General features: G+C 37.3%; 1 long non-coding RNA gene across 1 annotated transcript; it reads right to left on the reverse strand.

Moving 5' to 3' along the window:
- Positions 1-650: 650 nt before the first annotated feature.
- LOC118765741 lies at positions 651-4313 on the reverse strand. Its single transcript, XR_005001612.1, has 2 exons — positions 3946-4313; positions 651-1252 (listed from the first exon to the last, which is right to left on the reverse strand). It is a non-coding gene; the product is annotated as an uncharacterized LOC118765741 (long non-coding RNA).
- Between the last annotated feature and the right edge of the window lie 2362 nt (positions 4314-6675).

Below are 6675 nucleotides of genomic sequence, written 5' to 3' on the forward strand. Positions count from 1 at the left end.
TTTTCAATAGCTTTAAGTTAAAACTATTGAAAAGGTTGCAAAACGCAACGAAAATTTTAGGAAAATGAAAATAAGAAATAAGTGGAAATTTTACCGGTGAGTGTGTTAAATAATAGGGCACAAAAAGAAAATGACTCTCCCCAGAACCAACATAAATGTATTGCTATACTTAAAATATTGGGAAGTACTTGTTTAAGCACTGCAAATATGGAAGCACTCCGTCGGTTACGACGATGAGGGTTCCGGTTGATCTGAATCAACGGAACAGCCTGCTCGTGAAATTAACGTGTAAGTGGCTGAGCACTCCACAGACACGTGTACCCTTAACGTAGTTCTCGGGGATATTCAGCGTGACACAGAGAGTGACAAGGCCGGCCCTTTGAAATACAGGTACAACAGAAACAGGAAGTAAAAGTGAGAGAAAGTTGTGGTGAAAGAGTACAGCAGGGATCACCACCATCCCCTGCCGGAGCCTCGTGGAGCTTTAGGTGTTTTCGCTCAATAAACACTCACAACGCCCGGTCTGAGAATCGAAACCGCGACCTACAACCGCGAGTCCGCTGCCCTAACCACTGGGCCATTGTGCCTCCACTACTGCAAATATTCATGGAGGAAAGAAAACATAAAACAAATAAAAATGATAAACAAAATGTTGTTTAGGTAATTTATTTTATTTTAAAATGATAAAAAGAAACATTTCTAGAATGTTCTGCGAAATACAGCTGTACTGTTGCTCAACTCAATAAAAAGAAGACAGCTATTTGGTTGTTAAAATCCCACAAATTTATGCGTGATTGTGCCACATATTAACAGTCTATTTACAAAAGATAGTTATAAGTCAAAATAACAGGTTTCTTTAATTTTAAACACCCATTTAGAGCATTTTACTAGTGTGAGCACACACACACACACACACACACATATATGCATACACATGCCTGTATAAACACACATAACAAATGAATCCAGTTAACATGATTGGATGTTTGGAACAATATATATATACTTTCAATGTTTGGAAAGAAATATTAAAATGTTACCCTCCGTTCTATTTTGTTTTCAGACCTTCTGGTACAACATGACGAAATTCTATCAGTAAATGCATTCTATTGAATTTTTGTCTTTTCCTCCAATTCAAACAAAAGAAAAATCCACATCTGTAAAAAGTCCCACTCAAGCAAGCATGAAAAATGGATAAAAGAAATCCAGTTAACAAAATCCATACTTATAGAGCTACAGAAATCTAACCTTACTGACAAGACCCCTGCATGAAAAATCATAAATAGAACACGAGATAACCACTGAAGAATTATCCCTTTTCAAATTTGTGTGTGTGTGTATGTATATATTATCTCCAGCGCCTCTGCGAGCTGTAAATCATTTGTACGATGTGGAGAATATACCATCAACTTTGCCCAAACAACCTGAACATTAGTTTCAAGGTTCATCTAAGGCTGGGACAACGGGCCATACGTCCCCTGCCCAATTCAGGATCACAGCATATAGGTACACTGCAACAGAATTTCTTTTCCTCAACAGGTACTGCCCTGTTTAACATTGTCCCGAAAGAGATCAAGGAGGAAAAGGATCCCATCACCTTTAAACGGAGTCTGGACAGATTTCTTCAAGGAATACCGGATAAGTGACCCATACCTAGATACAACTCACTCAACAAGAACTCACTACTTGAATGGACCATGATGCCACAAAACTTGACTTAAAACGGATTTAGATAATCCTATCAGGTGGTGCTATTAAGTTAGACATGGCCTAGACCAATCTTTGGTCGAAACATATCTAAATTTATCTAAGTGTGTGTATATATATATATATATATATATATATATATATATATATATATATATATATATATATATATGCAAATGTGGTTGCTTGGTTGACAAGTTTACTCCCAGCCAGGTGGTCTCAGGTTCAGTCACATGGCACTGCACCTTGGGCAAATGTTTACTACTCTAGTCTAGTGCTGACCAAAGCCTTGCAAGTGGATTTGGTTGATGGAAACTGAAAGCTTGACAGTGTTGTGTGGTCAGAAGGGAATAAAATCACTGCCTAACAGTGGCGGTTCGTGAATAGGCACTGTGGACTGCAGTACGCCCTATTTCTATTTGATATTATCAATAACACAGTTCTATATCTAAGAGATGTGGAATTATGTACATTATTTACATTTGATGGATATTTGTTCTCATCTTGTTTGTTATTAACACATTTCGGCTGATATACCCTCTAGCCTTCATTAGGTGTCTTAGGGAAATTTCAGACAGGGGTTCTCATTCATAAGGTATTTTTCAATATTATTACTATTATTATTATTCAGGTCACTGCCTGGAATCAAACTCGGAATCTTGGGGTTAGTAGCCTGTGCTCTTAACCACTATGACCACAAGCATATGGCTACTAACCCCAAGATTCCGAGTTTGATTCCAGGCAGTGACCTGAATAATAATAACATCGAAAAATACCTTAGGAAAGAGAACCCAGGTTCGAAATTTCCCCAAGACACCTGATGAAGGCTGGAGGGTGTATCAGCCGAAATGTTGTGTTAACAACAAAGATGAGGACAAATATCTGTCAAATGTAAATTATGTATTATCAATAACATTCAATATGATGAGTCCTTTTTTCTTTAATTCTTTCTTTGTACTTGTACATTATATAATCCTTAAGCTTGGTGTCAGTAGCCATCCCCTAGTTTATAAAAAAATACAAAAATCCTTGTATAGAACTGTGCACTTCACAGTCCCAGTGATGTGGTGTTTGGCTGTTATGCGCATGCTCACATGTCCAAGATAGGAAGCTACATGCTAGGGAGAGAGATCATTGTGGTTCGTGCAGTGCCGACCCTGGTGTGCTGGTGAAAGGTAGTGTTTCTTTTTGACTCCATATGTGTTGTGCTTAAAAACGTGTTGATATTCTTGAATGTAATAAAGTGTAGAATTAGATTATTATCCTGCACCAAGATACAGTGTTGCTGCCAGGATTTGAAAAATAGGGCATATTTTCCCCCTTATTTTGTAATTTAGTGGGGATTTTTGAAAAACACGAATGAATTTGCGCTGGTGTTCAGTAAACAAATTAAACACATTACACAGCAGTGGCTAAAACGTGAACCAATCAAGTTTATGTATAAATTTTCTTTTTATATGTTTGTTTCCTTTTACACAACATTAAAACAACGGCTAAAAATTTTCTGAAGCCGCAACCCCACCAATTTTATCTATGAGCCACCACAGTTGCCTAAGTATATACAGACATTAACTCAGTGAACCTAACTGGACCCAAATGACTACACAGAGGTAACTAATATATGTGTACAAGTGTGTGCATACGTGTGTGTGTGTGTGCGCACGCGTGTGTGTGTATACATACATATATACGTATGTATATACACAACCTTATCTTGACATCATTCGAAGATTGCAAGCTAGCATCACCATGACATAAGTGATGCTGTTCATTTTCAATCTTCAATGGAAAACATGTCTGATCATAGAAGAATATTACCTATTTCTTTATTACCCACAAGGGGCTAAACATAGAGGGGACAAACAAGGACAGACATAGGTATTAAGTCAATTACATCGACCCAGTGCGTAACTGGTACTTATTTAATCAACCCTGAAAGGATGAAAGGCAAAGTCGACCTCGGCGGAATTTGAACTCAGAACATAGCAGCAGATGAAATACTGCTGAGCATTTCGCCCGACGTGCTAACGATTCTGGCAGCTTGCCGCCCTAATAGAAGAATATTACCATGCTTTGAAACAGGTGTTGGCAACAGGAACAGGATCCAGTCATAGAAAATCTGCCTCAGCAAATTCCGTCTGGTCAACACAAGCATGGAAAAAATGGACCTTAAATGATGATGAAATATATTGAAACAAACAAAAAAAAAAAAAAAAAAAAAAAAAAAAAAACAGGGACGGAGATTAACAAAATCAAAGAGAAAACAGATAATCTGGAAGGATGTTACTTTTTCTCTTTCAGAATCATTAACAATGGATTTGGTATTTTTGAAGAATTAGCATGGATTCTGAAAAGATAGTGAGATCAAATAGTCGAAGATTATGGCATCATACATGAACTGACTCTCAGAGAGAAAACACCGCAGTTGGAATAATGGCTAAAGACAAGGACAGCACAGTTGACTAGAGATAATGACCTAGAATTATCATTAAAATAATGATCAAAGATCCCAGCAGGCATGGGTGTGTGGTTAAGTCTCTAGGATCTTTTCGGTTTGAACGGCAGTTTTTTAAAATAATTTCTAGGTAACTAAAAAATTTTAAACTTCGTATACTGGTAGAATGTGTTTATAAAGCATCTTTTTCTCTTGGCTTTATTGAGAAAATTCTATAGTTTGTAAGATATTTGTTGGGTTTTTTTTTCTTCAATTTCTGCAATTTCAACCAATCAATGGCCATCTATTGAGGCGAAAACGTTCTGTGCCATATGAATATGTCCCTCGTTTAAGAAACAGATTGGGTTTATTTACATTTCTGAAGTAAAAAAAAGACACCCTTCCCCCACTCCTAACCCTAACCCTAAAATAGATTGAAATGCAATAGATCGATTCTAGGGTCATAATTATGGGTGATAATTTCATATGACACCGCTAGAAAAAACTGCCATTCAAACCAAAAAGATCCAGTCTCTATCATATGTCACAGTACCATGGACAAGTGTCTTGTACTATAGCCCCAGGCCAACCAATGCCTTGCGAGTTAATTTGGTCAATGGAAACTGTGTGGAAGATTTTATATGTATGGATATGTCATTCTGTTTCTCCTTCTACCTGACAACCGGTGATGGTTTGTTTATGTCCCCATAACTTAGCAGTTCAATAAAAGAAACGAATAGAATATGGTAAAAGATTCAGTGACTAAAAGCCTTCATTGAACTCTGAACTCCGTAAGTCAAGTGATTGAGTTATGCACCAACATCTGACTAATTTCTACACCAAAATATATTTTAATATACAACAATTCAAAATGTCAGCTATCACCAAACATACACTGAAATGACTGGGGAGACTGCTGACCACAATGGTATGTGGTCAGTATTGTTGATTCTCAAAAAAAAAAAAAAAAAAAAATGGAAGTTCCAAAAGCATGATTTTGGTTTGAGTAAAGTATAGAATATTTCTATTGTACAAACGAGAAGATGGCAAGATAGGCAGAACATATTAGCAAAGTACGAAGCAGACTTGCTTCAACCATCTCAGTATAGAAAGACAGGCAGACCTTTTGAATACCTTCCATAGCAGCATATTGGAATTCATTTATTTTAGAGAGGTTCTAAAAGCCTTCGGGAACAGCAAGCTGTAGCGAGGTCTGGAGATGCGGAGTTATTCAGCATAACAAGGAAAGACAATTAGAGTGATTGTCGTAAGTGGGGTAACTCTGCCATAGCAGGCCCCCAAGCCTGGTTAAGAAGGGCAGAAGGTGGTAGATGTAGGGTAAGCAACCCTGCACTCAATTTTCTATATTGCTGGTAAAACACCCAACAAGGGAACATATGAAACCAGTTGTGATAAGGGGAAGTGGTCCTTAGAGACAAAATATGAAGCAACACAGTGAAAACCAAAAAGGAAGCACTGACATGTGGCTACACCTGGGTACGAATACCGTAAATCCTCGAGTATAGTCCGCCCTTGAATATAATACACAGGGGATTTTTAGGGGCTGTACCTCTGAAAAACCTAAACCGTGTGTATAATACACACCCCTTCTTTAACTTGAGTCAAGGAGGTCTATATAACGTCAGTGGTTTGTAAAAATGTATACGGTAACAACCTTTATTATTAATGTATACATAACATAATGCAAACGTGTAGCACTCCACTAGCACAGATGCCAGTCATCGAATTTGATTTCGATTTCACTCGCCTCAACAGGTCTTTGCAAGCAGTTTAGTGTCCAGTGAAGAAAAGGTACGCATAAGTAGGCTGGCATAAATATAAATTAAGTTAATCACTATCGCTGAAAATATCTAAGAGACCATAGCAGTTGCTGTGTAACAATTCAGAAGATTGCTACAACAGCTGTTTCAAAGTTATTAACAGCAAATAATAAGGAAGTAACAGATGTTTCTTCAGTTCACTCATATTTATTGTTGCCGCTGACTGGTAAGTTTGAGATATTGGTTAAGTTAAACCAAGTTGCATTTTAGATTGTCATCTCTGAGATCCTGACTATGCCAATAGCATGGAAGCTCTGATAGACAAGACTAAAGACTGACAAGAATTGGTGAGTTCAACAAGCAGAAGTATTATAGGATTTGACTATACCATCAACACCAAGAAAACAAAGACATCTATAAGTCATGTGCATAGAAAAAAAACTAAGAGGAAGTTGCATATTCATGGTACGATGGCCTTTCGTCCCAGCTCATGACATTTGTTATTCTGTAAAAAAAAAAAAAACAATACATTTGGCATCAGATGACTAAGCAAGATATTTGACATTCAATAGAATAATTGTGTTGCAACCCTTCAGACAAATTATGAGCTCCAGACGACACTTCAAAACCACTTGGCAACCAAGTAATGATGCATGGAACTTGAAGCATCCATAGGAAATGGAAGAAGAGTCCAAAGATGACAAAGATGGTTTTAAATTTTGGTGCAAGACTAGCATTTTCGGAAAAGGGATA

Source organism: Octopus sinensis, linkage group LG1, assembly GCF_006345805.1.
Source record: "Octopus sinensis linkage group LG1, ASM634580v1, whole genome shotgun sequence".
NCBI lineage: Eukaryota > Metazoa > Mollusca > Cephalopoda > Octopoda > Octopodidae > Octopus > Octopus sinensis.